Genomic DNA, 10,488 nt, shown 5'->3' with positions numbered 1-10,488 from the left:
GTCAAAGACACCAATATCAGCCCACTGATTATTGTTATTAGAATGCTATATATTTGTGTGACTCTTGCATGTATTGTATGTGTTTGCATGTATATCGGGCGGGGCCTGTGTAACACTCCAAATCAGGTATGACCTTGTAGCCCTTGAAGTATTTTTAATATGTCACAAGTGACCCTTAAGTACGATGGGCGTACTTATATGTACGCTTAGCATACTTGGCGAGGAGGATCGCGGAGGGGTAACACGTACGCTAGGCGTACCAGGAGTACTCTGGGCATACGTGTCAGGATGTTCAAACCCTAAAACTCGGACTTAAGACCTATATAAATGCCCTTAACTCCTTTGAGCCTCACCCTTAACAACCTCCTTCACCTTCAAACGCCTCTGAAAACCCTAATATTGTTTATGAGTGCATTTTAAGCCTTGAGAGTGAAATTGCGGTCCTTTTAGTGTTCATTCAAGAAGGAGGAAGTGGTCAAGGAAGCTTGGAGTGTCATTGGGCTTCAAGAATCTGCATATAGACGACATTGAGGAGTTTCTGGAAGTAAAAAGCTTGATTCTTTCCACTTAAATCTCTAGATCTAGCTATGATTTTCTAACTTTGTCCCTTTTGTTGATTTTGGACATCCACTTGTGAGTTTAGCAACTCCATAAGATGGAAATTGCAGATCTGAGGTCCCTTAGTCATTTTTCAACATAAAAGGGAGTCTTGGTGGGTGTTTTGACCTCATGCATGGGTTAAGAGCTTTAAAAATGTCTTAATTATGGTATTTGTAGCATATGGGACATGCAAGGGCATAAAGTTGCCAATTTATGCCTTAGGTCGTCTTAATAGACTTAGATTTGACTTTTGGACGTAAAAGAATCGAGTATTAAGCACTTAATGGAAAAAGTGCTTAACCTGTTAGTATGCTTGGCGTAAACCAGTGTATGCCGCGCGTAAGTCCCCAAGCCCCCTTAACTTGCGTGTACCAGGGTGGTACGCTAAGCGTATGCATCTCAGATGGGCTTGGATCTGTTTTGGGCTTTTGGACTGTTGGGCCTAACCTGTTTTTTGGACTCGGTTGTATTTTGAGAATATTGGGACATTTCATCTGTATGGGTAATGGACATATAGATTGGGCCTTATTGGGCCAAGAGGCCCATTAATGATTTTGGGCATGAACCTTGGGCCCATTATCAAGGGAATGATATATGCGCCTCATGGGAGGGTTTGGAGTTTGGGTTTCCTTGATTAATTAAAGTAATAACATTGATTATTATTATTCAGCACGGGGGTTGCAGACCGCTTGGAGATTAGCTTTTGTATTCAGCAGGCAGAGGTGGGTCTCCTCAGCATACCAATGGGTCTAAGGCACCAAGTCCGGCCCATTTCTTGATATGTAGTGTCCTAACTGAAAAAGTACTACTTTAGATGATAATTGGTATGAGCTAGGAAGTATGTTAATAGTATGTGTGGTATGTTTGTATGGAAGACCATGGGAGAGCCCATGACACCTGGATGTAAGACCATGTGGAGAGCCCATGGCTTTCCTATCAAAGACCATGGGAGCACATGACACTTAGGTGTAAGACCATGTGGGGAGCCCATGGCATCCTGGAGTAAGACCCTGGGGACGAGCCCACATCATCCTTATCTGTTGTATGCATGGATTATGTGATATGTGTGTAGCTTTAATTAGCTAACATGATATGTGTATGTGTATTGTATGTGGTATGCTCTGGGGAACTCACTAAGCATTTCCCTTACAGGTTGTTGATTTGTTTTAGGTACATCTGAGCCCAAGGGTAAGGGCAAGGCGTGATGGCACGACGTGCACTTTATCTCTCTTCCACTGATACATTTTGGGGACACTCGGATGATTTAAATAAAGTAGTAATGAATGTTGATTTGAAAACAAATATGTTGAAATTTCATGGTTTACGTAAATGTGTTTTATTAATTAAAATGAAATTTTTCTTGGTAAAAATTGGGTTGTTACAAGTTGGTATCAGAGTCTTGGTTTGAGAGATTCGGGCACACCTTCGAGTGTGTCAGAACTAAAACTAAGGAAATGGTAAAAAAATTGTTTTTCAAAATAACAAAAAAAGAGTTTTAAAAGAAATGAAAAGATAAGAGTGCAACGCACGTGATCAGCCGAGCCAAGCAAGTAGTTCCCTAATATGTTAGCCATGTTATATTGATATTCGAGCTTTATTGAACTTGCTATGTGTATGCTTTTAAAATTATATACAGTTAGGAGCTTATAGCCTTGGAATGATTGATTTGGCCTTACTTCTTGTTCCTTATTTGGTTGTGGTTCTAGGATAGAATCTTTTACTCGAAAGTCTATTTGATCTTTTTTATGTGTACAATTTGCATGCATAAGGGAAACCTGTCATGATTGGTTTGATTGATGTAAGTAGAATAAATCTTAGGACAGCCTGAGATTTGATGTATGCAGTAGTTGTGGGATATGGTTTAGTTTTGGGACAAATTAGGGTGGTCAGGTAGGGCATTACAGGTAGGTATGGAAGGTAGTATTGGGCCCGTACCACTGAAAGCACAGGACATGTACCCAAACCAATGTTAGATCTGACGAATTCAAGGAGGACCATGGTGTGAATCCCTTATATGGAAAATCTTGATCGCTATATTTTATGACATTTTAGCTCAACATGGTGGTGACATGATTTGTAGCAGGAGGATCAGGATCGGGGTCTAGGTCTGGGGTAGGATCGGGCGACACTGCCGATGTCATTGATGAGAGGCAGCATGAGCTTATCGCGGCTGAGGTTACCAGGGGCATCATTGAAGCTACCCCATTCATTTTTGGGACGGTCAAGGAGGGTATGATGGAGATTATAGATGAAAGACTCAGGGCATTCAGGGCTGAGATTATTGTGGGTCAGGTTGGGACCTGAACTCCCTCGTTCCGGGAGTTCAAGGCGTACGGGGCACCAGAGTTTCCCTAGGTCAGGGACCCTATTGTTAGCCGATGATGGGTGGCGGATATTGAAAATGCCCAGCACACGAGTTCTTACCCGAATGCAGCCAAAGTGGGTTTTGCTTCATGTATGCTGAGAGACAGAGCTTGAGATTGGTGGGGAGAGGTGACCAACCAGGTGGGAGCGGCTGGTGTGGCTGAGATGACGTGGGATGAGTTTGTTCAGCGATTCGATGCAGAGTTTGCACCACCTATTGAGGTGCAACGGCTGGTGAGGGAGTTTCACGACCTTCATCAGACCACCGAGATTGTGGCGGAGACCATCGCCAAGTTTCGGGAACGAGCTTTGTTGATCCTGTTGTACGCTACAAATGAGGACTTGAGGAGGAAGATATATCATTCCATGTTGAGGGATGATATCCGGGAGTTTGTGAGTTTTACGGTGTGCAAAACCCTGAATGAGATGGTGGAGAAGGCCCAGGAACGAGAGATGGAGTTAGATTTCTGCACCAAACGGAAACTGGAGTAGGCACAGGCAGTAGTGGGTCAGGCTAAGAAGCCTAAGACCTCAGATACTTCTAGCAGGGGCCAGTAGGGTTGGGGCCGATGTGTCAAGTGTGGTAAACCACACAGTGGGCCTTGCTGAGCGGCAGACTCGGGATGCTATGCTTGTGGCCAATCAGGCCATGTGATTAGGGATTGCCCCAAGAAGGGCTTAATTTGCTTCCATTGCAACCAGACCGGCCACAAGCGGGCCGATTGTCTGAGGTTGCGAGGAGGGGGAGGAGCGGTGGCAGCGTCTGTGCCTGCCACGTTGAGGACTGCTGATGGCCTCCCTATCAAGGCGGAAGTCCCGGCGGTGAAGAGCCGTGCATTTCAGTTGACCACCGAGGAGGCTCGGGCAGCACCATACGTTGTACCTGGTATGTATCTATTATTCTCTACTCATTATGATATGTATGACTTATGTATATATTATGCTTGTATAGGGGGCTTTTTGGGCAATGGTATGACGACGTATGTTTTGTTTATTTCGGGTGCTACCCGATCGGTCGTATCTCTTGCGCTAAGCAAGAAGTTTCGGGACGCGCCCGGAGCTCTGGATTCCCCACTCGAGGTAGAGATTACAGATGACCGCACCGTTAGTGTTGCAAGGGTGTATCAGATTGTGTCGAACTAGTCCTAACACCGTTGCGAGGGCTGAAGGTGATTGTCAGGATGGATTGGTTGGGGGCCAACGGGGCCATGCTCGATTGTGAGCACCAGTTGGAGAGGGTTCGAACCCCAAGTGGGGGAGAAATGGTGATACATGGTGATAGGGCCTCGTAGGGGCCGACTCTCTATTCGGCTGCGAGGGCTAGGATATTTCTGCAGTAGGGATGTACGAGATTTATGGATTACATCTCAGACACAAGGGTAGAAACCACGACAAATGTGGGTAGTGTGTTGGTTGTACAAGACTTTCAGGATGTCTTCCCTGAGGAGTTACTGGGACTACCTCTGGAGAGGCAGGTGGAGTTTCACATCGACTTGGTGCTTGGTGCCGCTCCGATAGCAAAGGCACCATATCTGTAACACAAAAAATCAGATATACCAAGAAAATAAAGGAAAGGCTCTAAGTAAAGAGTCAACTCGTCGAGTCCAGGGATGAACTCGATGAGTCGGAGCAGGATCCGGGGCATAGAGTAAGTGACCGACTCGGCGAGTCGGAGAATGGACTCAGTGAGTCTGGTCTGGATGAGAAAAGCCCTAATCTTAGGGTTTGCACCCTATTTAAAGGACCTTATGTCCTCTCTTCAGCTCCCTTGTCGGCCACAAGCTTCTTTAAGCGATTCCAAACCCTAATTTGAGTAGTAGGAGGAGGAAAGTGAGCTTGGGGCTTTTACAAAAGAAAGATTTGGAGGATTTTACCACTAAGGAGCTGGAGGGTTCCACTCATTAGTTGTAAGCATCAGTTTGAAGGTAACAATTTGTCACTTTGCCTTTGGTGCTTCTAGATCTTTTCTTGGATGATGTTTTGGGGACATTTTGGCATGTTAAGGAGCTATTTCGAGTTAGAAGTCCAGATCTGAGGTTGCAACTTCAGATCTAGGCTTGTCTTGGTCCAAAAACCCATAAAGTATCAGCCCGTGGTGTGTTGGTGAAGCATGTTTGTCTTAAACCGTAGCCCTAGAGTGTTTTAAGCCTATAGCTCCTTGGTTTCACGTAAAGTTTGCAACTTTACGTGAAGGGTGGGCCTTAGAAGAGTGGATCTATAGTTTGGAGCCCCTGTATGGCTCGAAAAGCCACTATATGGATTAAGAACTTAAGCAACTCGGCGAGTCACATGGGTGGACTTGGCGAGTTGTATGAAGATGGGCAGGAACTCGACGAGTCGGAAGAACAACTCGGTGAGTCGGCGAGTCTGTTGAAGATTGCCTTGGACTCGGTGAGTTTGATCGCAGAACCACCACCTTTTCTGGTTAAGATGCAAATCAGTGAGTTGAGTAGTGACTCAGTGAGTTTGATATGATGGGACTCAGAGATCGTTGAACTCGACGAGTTGAGTAGTATTTTGAGAGTTTCTGAGTTTAAGAACTCGGCGAGTCTATGAGTTGACTCGGCGAGTCGAGACAACTGGAAGGTTGACTTTGACCAGACTTGACTTAGTTTGACTTCTAGAGTTCAATTTGGAACTAAGTGTTATGTTGATATTAGTAGATCGGGGAGCTAGTGGAGCAGCGGTTCAGAGAGTTGTCAGACAGTAGCCAGAGGATTATCAGCAAAATTCACCAGTACGAGGTGAGTCTCCTCACTGTTTGTATGGGTCTACGGCCACAATGCCGACCCATTTAGTCTATGTATGACATGAAGACCCGGGGGTTAGCCCTAGGCATTACGCATGAAAGACTAGGAGGTGGCTCCTAGCACATCGTATGTTATTATGTATGATAGGAAGACCCGGGGGTTAGCCCTAGGCAATATGTATAAAAGACCGGGAGGTGGCTCCTGGCGCACTGTATGCTATTGCGTATGAAAGACCATGAGGTGGCTCCTAGAACACTATATGCAGAGTAGTCTAATAGAGTAGTATGTGTAGTTGTCTATGTGATACTTTCATGAAAGACCATGGGGTGGCCTTTGGCACTTGTCTGTAAGACCCAGGGAGTGGCCCCAGGCTTGACCAGGAAGACCACGTGCGGCCCATGGCATAACCACATGACTATGTTTGGCACATAGCACCTTAGCAAGACTATGTTTGGCACATAGTACCTTACTTGATTATGGATATGTTGGTTATGTATGGCTCTTGGCTATGTATGGCATGTATGGATCAGTTGGTTTGTATGGTATGTGGTATCTGGGGAGCTCACTAAGCTTCGTGCTTACAGTTTTCAGGTACTTTGTTTTCAAGGAAAGGAGTTAGCTCGATCGCAACGCATCACACTATGTTTTCCGCACATGGGATCTTTGGGATTTCACTATGATATAAGCAACCAATGATAGTTTCATCTTATTCAATTATTTTCCTAGTTTATTCTAGCATAAATCATCTCATTTTATTTAGTTTTTATGCACATTTTCTCTTTGTATTATTTTTATCTTTATCGGGTTCTTTCTAGTTTCTTGAGCTTATTTGCAAATTTATCAAAGATTATTTAATGCAAAGCGGTTACAAGAGTGCGAAGCCTTGAAACCTGGAGCCTACGGTGCATTTCCAGATTATTTGACGAACAAGATTGGGCTAATGGTCTAAGAAGATATGTGATGACTAGGGCTTGAGAAGATCAAAGGAATATATAGGCTATTTTGGAGGCATTTTATTGTCAATCAACAAGGGCTTGAGCTTAAAAGAAGATGGAAGAAATATTTGAACTTGTGGAATTGATTGATCGATCGAGTATACGAGCTTTGGAGGGTTTGGAGAAGACAAATTGGGATTAAATTGAAGAAAATTTGAAGATTTATGGGCTACGATCTAATGGAGAAGAAGTGGACTAAGGTAGCATAGGCCTAATAAATGAAATTGGCCCATTATCAACCAGTTCACACACCCGCATGTGAATTAAGCCAAAAGTCACACAACCTGCGTGACTTCTTGCAAGGCGAATTTAGGATTTTATCTTAGGTGATATTTGAGGAGGTTGGTGTGCATCTTTTGCACACTTCTTGGCATCCGAAAATTGGTCATTTCTCTAGAGTTTTGGGAGCTTTTGGAGCACTTGAAGAACATCAAAAACATCATATTTTGATCTTGATTCTTGCTACATGTTGGGTACTTTTAACATTTTCTTTCTTTTCTTGCGTTTACCCATGCTAGGCTAAACTAATATTGGTTGACTTTGGTGAAACCATTTGAATATTTGGTTGAATGTTGAAGAAATCCATGAACTTGTTCTTGAATATTTATGAGAATGTTTTGTGTTTTAACATCTTTTTGTTGTCTTTATGTTTTTATTCATGAGTTTAAATGTATTTGTAGTGATTAGTTGGTTAATTTTGTGATTAAGCAATGGATCTTAAAATTAGCAAGAAACAAGTGATTCTTGTGTTACTTTTCACTTCACATAATCACAAAAAGCGTTTTATCCAACATGGTAGTGAAAACATTTTACTCCTATTGGATTTGGTGACTTTTTGGTTCTTAATGTTGGTTAATGTCATTAAGATGTTTAATGGAAATTATGATTTTCACTAAGGAAATATGTTATGAGCTTCTATAGCTATTTTCATAACTAAGAAAAATCTAGGTAATATCAAGTTTCTTGGATTACTATAACCAAATTAGAGATTTAAAATAAGAAGTATACATTAGGTTCTAATGATATGTTCACCAGATGTTTAAGTGAGGAAACCTAAAGCCAACCATCTTTCTCTTATTCATTTTACATTAAACTCTTGATTTTGTTAAATTTGTGTCTTTAAATTTTAGTTTAACTCTATTTTTCTTTTAAACATATCAAAAGACCAAAACCCCACATTTTTATTTTATTTTAGTTTAAACCAAGATATTTATAGAAGTAACAAGTTAAACCAATCTCCGCGGATATGATCTATTTACCACTATACACTATTTTATTGTACAAGATTTAGGGTTGTTTATTTTGTTGACCTCGACAACCACCAACCAACTTAACCTACAATAAAGGTTTAGAATTATCTTATGATTGAGGCTAGAGGAGACCAGGGTCCAAACCAAAAGCCCTCTAACAATGTCACACCCCTAAAGTCTTATAATTGAAATTAGATGAAACTGGATGTTGTTTGGGATTTCTGTTGGGATATGGTGCTAGTTTATGTTGGATAAGGTGTCTAAGTCCATAACTTATTTGGTACATACTTGACCCGATCCGGCATGGTCCATTTGGGTTGCATTTCATCCAAACGATTTATGGATAATTTTATGAGAATTGTATACTTACGATTTATTAATATATTATAAGTTATAATATATTAATATGAAGTCATGTTGTTTAATTAGTTTTAGTCTTAAATTAATTATGAATTAATTTAGAGATTAAAAAGAAGACTGATTAAATTATGGGCTATTATATTTTATATAGTGTGGGCTAATACTCATTTGTTAATGGGCTAAGCTAATATGGAAATCCATGGATGATCCATGGAGCTTTTAACCCATGGATCCTTGGAAAGGAAAAGACATGAGTTATTAGGGTTTCACCCTAACCGTGCACACTATATAAAGAAGCATATGATGCAAGAAATGTGACTCTAGTTGTGTGAGACTTAGTGGTGGCCGATTTCATAAGAAAGTATACTACTCTCTCAAAGTTTTCCAAATGTTTGTGGTGATTTGTGATTCCATTTGAGGCATTCACACTATTGGTGCTTGGCTCTCAAACTCCAAACAATCAACCATCATCAAAAGGTATGTATTTCTACTAGTAGTTTTATGATTCATAATCCTTATGCTATGCTAGTTAGGAAGAAACCTTGGAAGTTATTATTTGCATGTATTTTAGAAGAAAACATAGATCCAAGGTTTATTAGGGTTGCATGCACACTTAGGAAGTGTTAGATTGCTCAAAACCCAACAGTGGTATCAAAGCCTAGACTTGTTTTCTTGAATACTTGATGCAAATTGCTGAAAAATATTGAAAAACTGCATTCTGCACAGCAGACTCGCCTAGTCCATTCATGGTACTCGCCGAGTCCATGTGTAGATTCAACCAACTCGCCGAGTCAGTTCATGCACTCGACGAGTTGGCAGGCCTGAGTGCAGATTTTTGAGTTTTGGTGTTGAAATTGGCCTAGAATCATTACCTTAAACTGTTTTGATCTTATAAAACTTGTTTTTGATGTGGTAATGATGATGGTGGACTAATTTCAAAGTTATAATCAAAATTTCAAGTTTATATGTGTTCATATGATTCTTGAAATTGTTGATGTGGATGTTCATGTTCATATGAGTTTTGTTAAATCATAGGAATTATTTGCAAATTGTTTGTTAGTTAATTCTTGATCTTAATGTGTTTTAATGGAATTCATAATTTGTCCTCAAGTTATGGAATTCCAAAAGTTTTTTTCTTTTAAATGTTTTTAAGAAGTCATAAGTTACACTTTTGAAGAGTTTTTCTAATAAATGCTTTTATGAACTTCATAACTTGTCCTCAAGTTATGGATTTCCAAGAGACTCTTTATTAAAAGTATTAAACACTTAATTAAAACTCATAAGTTATGAATATCCAAAAGTTTATGAATTGTTGAAAACTTGCCCTCAAGTTTTGGAATTTGTAAAGTCTCACACAAACTTTTATTCCATACCCTAGAAGTATTTAAAAGTTAAAATTCTACCCTTATACTATTATAAGATTAATGGTTAATTATTATATATATGTATAAGAAAAAGTCGTTTTACCGTTAGTAGGCCTCATTCACGAAGCTGGTCTATAAGGTGGGTATAAGGTTGTTGCCTATAAAATGGCAACTTAATGGGTGTCCACTCTCACCCACCACTTGCTTGATCGGTGGAGGGTCGTTAGTCGAACGGGTAGGACAATGACTTTAAATTCTCATTAAAAGTATAATGATTATTATAAAGTAACTAAATATTTTTTATTTAATTCCCAATCTTAGTTACTTTAGGAAAAATGTGAATTTGGTGCTAGCCCATGGAATTCACACTTTGTACTTTACCAAGTCGTTGGTGGAGCGTGTGTGGTTAACCGGCACACTAACTTGGACTAGTAAGGATCACGGAGGGTGACTTAATGTTTGTCATAGATCAATGGAGCGTGTGTGGTTAACCGGCACATTGATTATGTGATAATATTAAGGGTACCTAGTGAATTCGTATGGTTATTCACACCTTGTTTTGTGATCCTCGGCATCTCAGTCACAAAATTTGAGAGGGCACACTCGAGATTGAAACATGCCATTGAAAAGTTCAATGAATCTCAAAAGATCTAGGAATTTCAAATCCAATTAAAACCTAATAAATTATTTCGTTTTTCATGGTGGAAATTGGTGAATCGTCATTCGCCTACCTTCAAATATTTTATAGCTTGGATTACGGCATCCCTCTTCCAAATTATAAAATATTGTGTTGGGTCCTAGCCTT

Source organism: Lactuca saligna, chromosome 5, assembly GCF_052625555.1.
Source record: "Lactuca saligna cultivar CGN05327 chromosome 5, ASM5262555v1, whole genome shotgun sequence".
Lineage (NCBI taxonomy): Eukaryota > Viridiplantae > Streptophyta > Magnoliopsida > Asterales > Asteraceae > Lactuca > Lactuca saligna.
This window is presented reverse-complemented; position numbering follows the sequence as displayed.